A 13,277-nucleotide genomic window follows, 5' to 3' on the forward strand; every position below is an offset into this window, starting at 1 on the left:
TAGAATAATGCCTGGCACAGAGTTCGCCGTTGCTAAGGAATTGTTTTGAGATGGATCTCGAAAGAGAATTAGGATTTGGTCGTTGAAGAAGAGGAGGATGGCATTACAGGCAGGGGTGATCATGGAGGCACAGAGGCTGGGGCTGAGGTGTGCACCAACGTAAAAAAATAAAAACACAGAACACCCAGTTACATTTGAATTATTCCTACACATATATACTTTGAGATAAAAAAAAATTGCATAAAACCCACTTTTTTTTTTAAGATATGCTTATTTATTTGAGGGGGGTTGGGGGGAGGAGCAGAGGGAGAGATAAAATCCTAAGCAGACTCCCTGCGGAGCGAGGAGCCTGACTCCTGGTGGGGCGGGGGGGAGGCTGGATTCCATGACCCCAGAGATCATGACCTGAACCAAAATCAAGAGTTGGACGCTTAACCCATAGAGCCACCCAAGACATACTTATTCTAAAAACAGATTTGTTGTTTATCTGAAATAAATTATAAGTATCTAAATTACATCCCTATTTATTTCATTATATTTCCCTGGTGATTTGGCTCTCCTTAATAGTACCTTGTTTTGCAGAATTTGCTTATAAAAATTCCCTGAAGTTACAGTCTATGTTCCATTTACATTTTAACATGATTTCTGCAGTGGTCACATTCAGCTTATTCTGTTCTTGGCCAAAGAACAGATAATAGAAAGTACAGCGAGAGTCAAAGAGACTGAATTTGAAGATCTCACAGCTGCAACAGTGCACCTGCATTCACAAGTCTGACCTCACAACTAACCATCAACAGGGGTCCAAATGTTCAAAGGGCTGCAAATTTGTAAACGAACATTGAACTTGATGTCTGATGCAAAAAAGATGCGCTTCATCTTTGCCTGAAAGTGAGACGTGTGCTTTTAAGTCTTAATCAGCAAGAGCTGGTTTTCGGTAAGGCTTGGGGAAGCATGGTGCAAGCGGCCAGTGCGCTTTCACAGAAGAAAGTGCGCAGAGACGTTCAGGACTCTCAGCTGAGTGTAGCACTAGAGCAAGGCTGCTTCTGACTCGCTGACTTTCAAGCTTGGGCTCTGGAGTGAGGGACTTGCTGATTGGCTATTGTCTCGCAGGGGCTGTCACTGATTGGCTGGCTTTCAGAGGCTGGGGGCTGTCCTTGACTTGCTGACTTTCAGAAACTTGGTTACTGGGGTGAGATTATCGCTGATTGGCTGATTTTCAGAACAAAAATCGTTAAGTTATCTTTTATTAATGGTGCTCACTGTTCACGACTTGGGACTTTAGCGGAAGAACAGTATTTTCCTTTTCTGAATATGAAAATAAGTACCCTTATTTTGCAGTCTTCCCTTTTATGCTTCCCTGAGTTAAACCTGCAGGAGACCATACGGGATTGTCCAGATCTTTATTTGTAGAGATATGCTTTTCAGTTAGTGTGGCCTTTAATTGATTTAAGTCCCAATTACGGTGGAGGAAAAATAGCTCTGATGCTTTTTTTTTTCCCCCCAGGGTGGTACAGTCGGTTAAGTGGCCAACTCCTGGTTTCGGCTCAGGTCATGATCTTGGGGTCCTGGAATCGAGCCCTGTGTCGGCCTCCGTACTTTGGGGGGAGTCAGCTTCTCTCGCTCTGCCCCCCCCCACACCCTCTCACTCATGCCTTGTCTCTCTAAATAAATGAATAAATCTTAAAAATAAAAAAAAATTTAAAAATACAAGCACCAAGCATTCATTGAGCACCTACTGTGCACCTGGGACTGGGAGAGCCATGGGAAGCATTTGGTGTTTGAGTGCTAGCATGACTCTAGGAATGTGATTTCCTTTAACTGAGGGGGAAATTCACGTAACATAAAACTAACCATTGTAAAGTGAACGATTCAGTGGCATTTAGTACACTCACAATGTTGTGTAGCCATCACCACTGTTTAGTTCCAACACCTTTTCATCACCCCAAAAAGAAGCCCCCTCTCCATTAAGCAGTTCCTCTCCATTTTCCCCGAATCTCAGCCCCTCTAACCACCAAATCTGTGTCTGTCTCCATGGATTTACCTATTCTGGATGTTTCTTGTAAATTGAATCATATATATGACCTTCTGTGTCTGGCTTCTTTCACTTAGTATAATGTTTTCAGGGTTTATCCACATTGTAATAGGGATCATCACAACATTCCTTTTTATGGCTAAATTATACTTCTTGAATCCATCTGCCACACTTTGTTGATCCTTCCACTCACTGATGGGCGTTTGGGCTATGTCCACATTCTGATTATTGCAAATGTTCTAGGACAGAGAACCGGTTCCAAACTGAGGTCTGGCTGTTTGCTGCTTGAGAATCAAGAGACAAGTGATGGAAGGAAAGGAAAGGTGGCTTTATTCCAGAAACTGGCAAACTGGGAAGATGGTAGACTAATGTCACTAAGACCATCTTCCCTGTCCAGTGGAAGCTGGAGGGTTTGAAAGGGGAAGGCATGGGAAAAGGCGGGGGGACTGCATGCGGGGGAAGCAGGTGCCCGGGTGGTTACTCGTATGTCAACGTGACCCTGAGCAGACTTGCTGCCATCAGGGGCAGCCGTATTTGGATGTGGTCAGGCCTTATCTTCTGGGAAAGTTTGGTTCTTCACTCCTCCAAACCAGTGGTCTGCAAATCTCAAGGAAATTAAGTGAGCGCTGCAGCACATCAAGGGATTTAGGTTAGCAAGCAAGGAATGCATAAGATGGAAGCAAGTCAACCCTTAGCACTGGTCCGAAGGCTCCTACACAAATAGTGTTGCTGTGAACATGTGTGTACGTGTACTTTGAGACCCGCTTTCACTTCTTTGGGGGATATACCTAAGGGTAGAATTACTGGGTCATGTGGTAATTCTATGTTTAACTCTTTGAGGAACCCCCAAATTGGAATGTGCTATTTTGACATTGGAATCTTTTCTTGGTACCTTGGCTCTCTCCTATCCAAGAAAAGGAGAGAGCTCCTTACCAGGGTGAACAAGAGAAACCACAGTGTGTTGTAGTGAAGACACGGGCTGGCGTAGTTTTGAATCTCTGCTTTACCACTCATTGATAGCATGTGTGTGGGCTAGTTGTAAGCCTCTTTGAGGCGGTTTCCTTATGTGTAGAAATCAAGATGATCCCATCATCCAGCCACCCATCCATTCATTCAGTGAATCTGCTGAGGGCTTATTGTGGTCCAGGTGATGGGGATAGAGGGAGCCTTCATTGAGTTTACAGAAGGAGGGTTGGGGGGAGTGGGGAGGACCCAGGAGTGAATTATTTTGCAAAAGAATCTTTTTTTTTAAGATTTTATTTTTAAATCATCTCTACACCCAACATGGGGCTTGAACTTGCAATTCCAAGATCAAGAGTCACATGCCGTACCGACTGAGCCAGCCAGGTGCCCGAAAAGGAAGAATCTTTTTGTTATGAGAATAATCACTACCCCCCCAACTTTTTTTAGACTTCATTTAAATTCAAGTTAACACGGTGTGTATTATTAGTTTCAGGGGTAGAATTTAGTGATTCATCAGTTGTATATAACACGCAGTGCTCATTCCATCACGTGCCCTCCTTGATGCCCGTCACCCAGTTACCCCATCCCCTACCCACCTCCCCTCCAGCAGCCCGCAGTTTGTTCCCTATAATAACCACTCCCTGTAATCACAAGTGCGTCAGAGTGGGACTGCAGCCTATTCGTCTCTGTCCCCAGCAACAAACGCAGGGCCTGTAGACAGAGATATGTCATTTAGGGTTCTGGGGTGGCAAGCATCAGAAACTGAGCGGCTTGGTTAAACAGATCTATTCCTGGAAAAAAAAAGATTAGGCTAGCTCCCAGAATTGAAAGAGTAAACAGTCTTCCGGGAGGCCAGTCGGGGACAGGTGTGTCAGCACCAGCAGCTTGTAGTTCTGCCTTCCCTGGGGCTCTGCCTTCCCTGTCCCTGCTCCGACCTCGTCTCTCACCTGCGGGCCCCCTGCCCGGCTTCCAGGGCCTGACCCCCCAGCCCCAGCTCAGGGCCGGTGTGCTGTTGCAGGCACTGCCTGTAATTGGAGGGTGGGCTTTGTACCACTGCAGGGGGTTTCGTCACGTTACAGTCAACTGGGGTTCGAATTCTCATTATGACAGTCTTCTAGCAAATACCAGTTCAAATGTCTGGAGGAAAAGCATCTCTGTATGAAGTCACTGTTGGGGCTGAAAGAGCAAAACCCGGCCTGGACTGACAGGGAAAATCAGCTTGCAGTGCAAAAGAAAGAAGCCAGGAGGACAGGGAAGATAAAGCCAGCGGGGAAGTCACCAGGAAATACTGTTTCTCCCCAAGTCATGCAGAAGCTGTGAGATGTCATAAGGACCTCTCTTTGGGCGACCAGTGCTTTCTGATCTGTGACAAAAGATAAAAACAAAGGCCTCCTTTGCTAGTCTCATCGATTACAGGGGACAGCCAACTGCTCAGCCGTCCTCACGTCCTGACAGCTTTCAGTCCCCAGTTAACTCTGCTTTTCTCAATCCCAAGTCCCCAAAGAGCAACAAGTGCAGTCCTGTGGAAAGGCTCATCTCACTGCGTCAAGTGGAGAAATCCGATTCTGTCAGACTGCAGGTGCAGGCTGGCTGCCGGGGGCTTTTGGGTAATGAGGCTTCACGGGCCGTCAGAAGCTGGAATAGAGGACTGTGATTGGCAGCCCCCCCTCCAGGACCGTGGGATGGAGGGCTGAAGTTTCTGCAGAAGAAAGTGGAACACTGTTTTCAGGAAAAGGTTTGCAAGTGTTGGGCATCCAGACCCAAGAGCTGGCTCTTGGAGTAGGTGTTCAATTAATGCTAAGTATTATTGAGGTCATGTTCTTAGTAAATATCTTACAAAATTATAGATAATAATAATACTTAATGGTGACTGAACATTTGCCGTGTGCCAGGCATTGCTACTCTATTCTTTTTTTTTTTTTTGAGATTCTATTTACTTATTTGTCTCAGAGAGAGAGAGCACCAGCAGGGGGAGCGGCAGAGGGAGAGGGAGCAGTGACGATCCTGCCAAGTAAGGAGCCCAATACTGGACTCGATCCCAGGACTCCAGGAGCATGACCTGAGCCGAAGGCAGACACTTAACCAACTGAGCCGCCCAGGCGCCCCTCATCTATTTAATCCTTGGAGCAGCCTCACACCCATTTCATAAGGCCCTCTGCCCTTTCTAGGACATGCTGGCTGTGCAGAGAGTGTTGTCCAGCGTGGAGACTACAGGCAGGTTGCTTCCAGATCTGGTGTCCTCTCAGTGACTACTCCGACCTAGCAGGACCCCCTGGATCTCTCTAGATCTTTGTTGGGGATGTGTGAAGGCAGAAGTGGCTCCTGGCCGGACACATGCTACTTTAGGTTAGGGGACTCATGCTCTGCTCAGGCGGCAACAATGGTAACAACAACCATTCAAAACACTCACAAGTGGCTTTATTTACACACCAGAGACCTTGCTAAGAGTTCGGCATGTATCCTCTCATTTAATCAGCAGAACAGCCCTGGGAGCTACGTGCTTCCTTATTTGACAGATGAGGAAGCTGAGGCCAGGAGATGTTTCTTGCTGAGGTCACATAGTTGATGAATGACAGAACTAAGACTTGAACCTAAGTCTTTCTAGAGTTCATGTGCTAAAAACCACAAGGCTACGTTGCTTGAATGACCTGCAACCATTTGGAAACACAGCCTGTGTTTATATTTTTATAATCATTTATGAATGTACTTGTTCATATATAAATATATATATATATATATATACATTTTTTAAAGATCTTATTTATTTGACAGAGAGAGAGAGTGAACACAAGCAGGGGAAGGGGCCGAGGGAGAGGGAGAAGCAGGCTTCTCACTGAGGAAGGAGCCCGATGTGGGGCTCAATCCCAGGACCCTGGGATCATGACCCGAGCCCAGGGCAGACGCTTAACCAAATGAGCCACCCAGGTGCCCCAATATTTTTAATAAATTAATGAATAAAGCACTTAGCATAGGGGTTGGCACATGAGACTCATGAGTGTTTATGACAGTTACAATGGATGTGTTCTTTTTTTTTTTAAGATTTTATTATTTATTTGAGAGAGAACGAAAGCGAGAGAGATCAGAGGGAGAGGGAGAAGCAGATGCCCCACTGAGCAGGGAGCCTGACATGGGGCTCGATCCCAAGATCCTGGGATCATGACCTGAGCCGAAGGCAGACGCCCAACTGACTGAGCCACCCAGGCTCCCCTACAGTGGATGTGTTTTTCACAAGGATGTCAATCCTATTCTCACTGTAACTTCAGGTTATGATTCTCATTTTATCTTCATTGCTCAGTGATGATCAATTTGCCACGACTCTTAGATGCTCTCCATCTCTCTCCTAAATGCCATCTGCCAAATTTCTCTCTCACGTCTTTTATGTGGCAAACACTTAAGGGCAAGCACCTAGAAAATAAAAGCATCTCTTAGCAAATTATTTTGGTTGGGGAGAGTCCTGTTGTCATGGGGTAAATTAGCGATCACCCCTAATTTTTCTGTTTGTAATCTCAGGAATCCGGATTTGGGGAGAGAAAGGGGGAGCGGAGACCAGGATGGCTGTCTCACAGACTGGGGAAAGCCCAGGGATGTCTCTGCACCTGAGAGTAGCCAGAAGGGCTCAGAGTATGGCTCCCACCATTGATATCGCTGTCATCATGGGCAGCTGGGCCAAAGTGTAGGGTCCGGGGCGCCACCCCAGGCACGCTGAGGCCGTGTCTTTGGAGATGGTGCCCGTGAACCTGCATATAGCATGTCTCCTACTATATATATACGTGTGTGTGTATGTGTGTGTGTGTGTGTGTGTGTGTGTAGTATGTATAAAACACCTTGCTACCTCAGCTATAATCTTACTCTATTATCAAGGAGAAACTGCCTGGGGCAAGGCTGGGGTCACTGTCAGAGGAGTAAGTATGTTTCATCAGTGCCTTGTGGATGGCTGTCTTTTCAGGGGTCCCCTGTTTGGCTCTCACATGTCTTCGCTGCACAACTTTTCATCATGGCCTTACTTGCCTTTTTAACATCACTTCCTTATTACACTAGTGCTCTAAGAGTCCACCTCTGGAGTATGCAACGGGGAGCCATCACTGTCCCTGCTTCTTCCCCCAGATGCAGTTCTGCTCCCAGAGGCTGTTTGCACAGGACCTACCGTCCTTCCAGGCCCCTCACCCTTTTTCTTACTTCTTTTGGTCTTTGCTGCCCCTCTTTGATCACAGGGGAGGCAGAGAGGATGCTCCTAGAATGTGAAAGACCCATTTGCCTTATGCAGTTCAAGGATGAAATTCACATGAATCAGTTTTCGTTTGGATTTGAGGCACTGAGATTTTGTACCTAATTTAGTACCCGCTGGATTGAGAGAATTGAAGCCTGTTTGTTTGTACCCTTCGCTGACCTTCCCTCCCTTCTTTCTGCTTTTGTTTATTTCTTTTCTCTAGCTGCCCTTGCAAGTTTCATTTATCAGTCTGGCTTGCTTTGGGATGCCAAGAGCATGAGTCTCTGCCTGGCTGGGGGTTTAAGAGGAGGCACTAGGAGTGTTGTGGGAAGAAAGGAATAAATACATATAAAATACCTTGCTATAACTTCACAACAACAACAACAACAGAAACAAACAATCCCAACTGAAAAATGGGCAAAGGATTTGGATACACCTTTCTCCAAGGAAGATACGCAAATGGCCAATAAGCCCATGAAAAAGATAGTCAACATCACTGACCATTAGGGAAATGCAAATTGAAACCACAATGAGATACTGCTTCGCACCCATTGGGATAGCTTTTACCAAAAAAAAAAAAAAAAAAAAAAAAACAGAGGATAGCAAGTGTTGGTGAAGATGTAGAGAAATTGGAATTCTTGCACTCCACTGGTGGGATGTAAACGGGTGCAGCAACTGTGGAAAACGGTATGGCGGTCCCTCAGAATGAAAAATGGAATTACCACATGAACCAGCAATCCCACTTCCAAGTATATCCCCAAAAGAATTGAAACCAAGGACTCAAAGAGATACTTGTACACCCATATTCCTAGCACTATTCGTCACCATGGTCAGAAGTTAGAAACTACCCAGGTGTCCGTTGACAGGTGAATGGATAAACACACTGAGGTGTCTACATACCATGGAATGTTATTCAGCCTTTAAAAGGAAGGGAATTCTGGCACATGCTACAACCTGGATGAATCTTGAGGACATTATGCTAAGTGACATAAGCCAACAAGGGAAGGATACATATTGTATGATTTCACTTATATAAAGTACATGGGCTAGTCAAATTCACAGAGACAGAAAGTAGGGTGGTGGTTGTCAGGGCTGGAGGCAATGGGGAAGGGAGGCTTATCTCTAATGGGTATGGAGTTTCAGTTTGGGAAGATGGGAAGAATTTGGAGATGGATGGTGGTCACCACCATCACACCAGCGTTAATGTAAATTCCCAACATGGATGTACTAACAGACTCCAGAAAGAGAACGACTGCTCACAGTTACGGTGCTGCTCTTTGTGTTCAGTAATTCTGTATTCAGGGATGTGCACTTCCCCTGACTTTCCTCTCTGTCAGACCTTCAGCGGTTGGTCAGTCCTGCAAGCAGTGGTTTTGCCTGAGGGCCGGACAAGCCGGAAGTGCCATGTGGAAAGAGCTGCTGACCCGGGAAATGCACGGCTTGGGGGGCTTTGGCTGGGTGAGGAGAGCAAAGAAGAATTTCTGTTGTGACTACAACATAAGCTCCTCTGGAGAAACCTGCCCTGGTTGGTTTTCTCTGAGGTCTGGGTTTTTCTAGAAAATCACCTTTTGACTTCCAACCAGGCAGTTTCTGATGCCTCTTGGAGACGTTCTGAACGAATTGCTCATCTTTTTTTTCTACCTGATAATCACCCACATGAACCAGGCCCTTAAGTACCCCTTGCCTTCCCTACCCTGAAAAGCTTAGGTGTCCGGGATCATTTCATGAAGGGAGGACGGTATGGAAACCACTGTTTTCTAAAAGTCAGAGACTGCATACCGCTTCTTTAGCTTTTTGGTTGCTATTATCCATGTGCCATCTGTGTTATTATTTTACTTGATATTTTTTACAGTCATTGTTTAAACCTTAGCATTATCCTAATCAGTTGTAACCTGTGAAGTCATGGATTTTATGTTCTATATACACACTTATACACACTTTTTAAAAAAGATTTTATTTTTAAATAATCTCTACACCCAACGTATGACTCGAACCCACAACCCTGAGATCAAGAGTCGCCGTTCCACCGACTCAGCCAGCCTGATGTCCCTGCACGCACAATTTTAAATAAATACATAACAAGTAAAAAAAAATTTTACAGAAATCATCAGGTATATATACTCCACCTCAGGAGCACAGGCCTAAGTTATGGTGCTCTGAGTAAAGTTGTGGAGGTGGATTCTGTCAGGCTCAGCTGTGGCCATGGGGAACCTCTCTGGCCAGTGGGTTCTTCACCTCTGGTGGCAAACCCAGTTAGAAAGCACTGTGTTTATTAGAATCACTCCAGACTCCTATCAGCTTTGGGGCATTCTCCCCAAGTTTCTCTAACTCCTTCTCTTAGGGCAAGTTTACACATTGCTCCACCACACCCTGGGCCGAGCAAGTCAGCTTGACTTGCCGGGTTGCCCTTAGAACTCTGCACGGTATCCTCAGTCCCAGAGAGGGCTGGTCAGCTGAGCTAGGCAGCCATAGGCTGCTTTTCTTTGCTAGATGTGCCTCTTAACCCCCTTTTTAGAAAGGTTTATTTAAAACTGTATTTATTTATTTGAGGTACAATGTTTATATCTTAAATGTACAGCTTGATGAATTTTTCTGTGAGTATATACCGATGAAGCTACCACTCAAATCAAGGTACAGTCCTGTGCTGTTTGATGTGGTAGTTATCAGCCATGTATGGCCACTGAGCAACTGAGGGGTGGCTAGTTGAGGCGCCCCGAGGCTGGCTTAGGCCCTAGAGCGTGCGACTCTTGATCTGGGGGTTGTAGTTTGAGCCCCACGTTGGGTGGAGAGATTACTTAATAAAATTTAAAAAAAACACAAAGGGTGGCTAGTTGGAATTGAGATGTGCTGTAAGTGTAAAATACACTTTCAACAACTTAGCACAAAAAAAGGAATATATATCATTGATAATTTTTAAATAGTAAGTAAATGTCCAGTATTTTGGGTGTTAAATAAAAATATATATCACTAAAATTAAGGCTATTATAAAATTAAAATTAAATTTCACTGGTTTCTTTTCGGCTTTTTAAATATGGCTACTAGCGACAAACCATGAGAGACGATGGACTCTGAAAAACACACTGAGGGTTCTAGAGGGGAGGAGGGTGGGGGACGGGTTAGCCTGGTGATGGGTATTCAAGGGGGCACATTCTGCGTGGAGCACTGGGTATTATGCACAAACAATGAATCATGGAACACTACATCAAAAACTAATGATGTAATGTATGGTGATTAACATAACAATAAAAAATTAAAAAAAAATAAATAAATACGGCTACTAGCATATATTAAATAGCTTACATTATCTTTTTTTTGGACAATGCTGGTGTGGAACATTCATTCCCAGCGCCCTGGAAGGCTCCCTCATGTTCTTTTCCCCTCAGGACCTTCCCTACAGGTAACCCTTATCCTGGTCCCTATCAGCATAGCTTCATTTGGCCTGTTCTTGGCCTTCATGTAAATGGAATAATATAGTGTGTACTTTTTCAGTATCAGTCTTTTTTCATTCAACATTAGATCTGTGAAATTCATTCATGTTCTACCAGGTTGAAATGGTTTGTTATTTTTTATTGTTCTCTGGTATTCTGTGGTGTGAATAGGCAGCACTTTATTTTACCCATTCTGATGCTGATGAACACTGGTGTTTTCCCAGAGTTGGGTTATTGTTCATAAAGTTATTGTTAATAAGCTATAATGATTTTGTGTGTGTACTTGGTGTACATAAACACACACTTCTGTTAGTATATACCCAGGAAAAGAGCAGCTGGGTCATGGGGCAGATGCATGTTTTGCTTTAGTAATATCGCTTGACATTTTTCCAAAGTGGTGGTTAGAATTTGCATCCCCATCAGCTGTGGACGAGTGTCTTGGTTGTTCCACATCTTGACACTTGGTATTGTCAGTCCTTTTGATTTTACCTAGTCTAGTAGAGAGGCAGTCAGATTTTGCACTGAAAGTAATTCTTGGGGCGCCTGGGTGGCTCATTCGTTAAATGTCTGCCTTCGGCTCAGGTCATGATCCCAGGGTCCTGGGATCCAGCCCAGCATCGGGCTCCCTGCTCCGCGGGAAGCCTGCTTCTCCCTCTCCCACTCCCCCTGCTTGTGTTCCCTCTCTCGCTGTGTCTCTCTCTGACAAATAAATAAATCTTAAAAAAAAAAAAAGTAATTCTTACCATTTTCTTCTCTTTACAAGGTGACAAGACACCCACCTAGAGGATGTATAGAACATATACACAGGCAAAATAAAAACAATAAAAATACCCATCATCTCAAGTCAACTACTGTTAACCTTTTTTTCTTTTTTGTTTTTTTTTTTTTAAGATTTTATTTATTTATTTGAGACAGAGAATAAGCAGGAGGGAAGGGCAGAGGGAGAAGCAGACTCCCCACTGAGCAGGGAGCCCAATGGGGGACTCGATCCCAGGACCCTGGGACCATGACCTGAGCTGAAATCAAGAGTCAGATGCTTAACCGACTGAGCCATCCAGGCGCCCTACTGTTAACCTTTGATATATATCCATCCTACATTTATTAGTGTATATACTGAAAAAGATGGCATCATACTACAATAATTTTTTTCTAACAATTTACCATGTTCCATCTTGCCGTGTCTATGAACATTCACCTACAGCATAGTTTTTAAAAGCTAAATGACGTTCCGTTTTATGGATGTGCCATAATTTGATCAGTCCCCTTATTCTTGAGCATTTAGGCTATTACCAGTTTTTCACTATTACAAACAGTGTTGTAATAAGTGCCCTTGGCATTAAATCTTTTTTCTTGTCTTTAAAATTTTCCCAACAGTGGAGTTGCTTGTTAAAAAGGCTGGCATGCATGTTTTGAAGGCTGCCAGTCTGTCTCCCTGAGCAGCTCCCTCCCCAGGCTTGACAAGAAAACCCTATCTCTTTTCAGTGAATGACATTTTGAAGGCAAGAGGGCAAGAGAATTTTCTCTAAAACACCGAGTTGCTCTTTTCCTAGATCTAAAGTGCAGGAGGCACTGGTTTCCTAAGAATGCCAGGTCAGTTAGTAATGCAGAAGCTCAGGCATGAATCATGTTCCTGGGGCAGAGAGGGAGCTGTTGGGTTTCCCAAGGAAGAGGTATCTGGACCAAGGAAGGGGAATGTGTATCTGTGAGAGGGAAAGTGCTAACTAGGTGAGTCAGACAGTCCAGAGGGATCTCTTAGGTGAGGTCTATAAAAAGGGTTTGGGGAGGGCGCCTGGGTGGCTCAGATGGTTAAGCGTCTGCCTTCGGCTCAGGTCATGGTCCCGGGGTCCTGGGATCGAGTCCCGCATTGGGCTCCCTGCTCCTTGGGAGCCTGCTTCTCCCTCTGCTTCTCTCTCTCTCTCTCTCTCTCTCTCTCCCTCTGTCTCTCATGAATAAATAAATAAAATCTTTAAAAAAAATAAAAAATAAAAAAATAAAAAGGGTTTGGAGAATAACAGATCATTAGGTCTTGGCTGCTGTTAGGACTATACTCCATATCCCCAACAGCCTGCCTGCTCCCTCCATTTAAGTGGGGTGTTTTCTCTGTGGGAGAGAAAATAAATGTCTGGAAGCAGACAGAAGGACTTGTGCCCCTGCCCACTCCTTTGGGCTGACTTGAGCACTCTACAGAGAGGGGGGCTTATAGAAAGAAGCTGATAGAGCAATTCAAGACGGACACCCCAAGATTCAGGGCAAAGCAGAGCCACTTGAGGGCCCAGGTGATCTGCTGTAGCTTAGAAGCAGCCAATTCCGTCCCTAACCCCCAGGAAACACTCTGCTGGGGGGGGGGGGGGTGTCTCACGATGGTTGATGCGGAGGTAATGCTTTTCCAAGGGGATTCAGGAGCCACAGTCAGGAAGTGGTGCTAAAGAGCAAAAAAAGGCAAGTAGCTGCCTAGTGACCACAGAGGGAGGCTGGTTTGTGTGCCCTTGTGAGGCTCCTCTCAGCACCTCCCAGACGGACCTGGGGCACTCTGAGGGGGGCAGAGGTTCCTCTGTTGCACATGTGGGGGCTAAGGAGGCTGGTAGCTGCCCTGCTCTAGAGTGGGCGATCCAAGAAAGAGCGAGAGGCAAGCTGCGTGTCTCTTATG

The sequence above is a fragment of the Eumetopias jubatus genome, unplaced genomic scaffold, assembly GCF_037043125.1.
Source record: "Eumetopias jubatus isolate StellerSeaLion01/CBP00866 unplaced genomic scaffold, mEumJub1_p1.0 scaffold_5, whole genome shotgun sequence".
Lineage (NCBI taxonomy): Eukaryota > Metazoa > Chordata > Mammalia > Carnivora > Otariidae > Eumetopias > Eumetopias jubatus.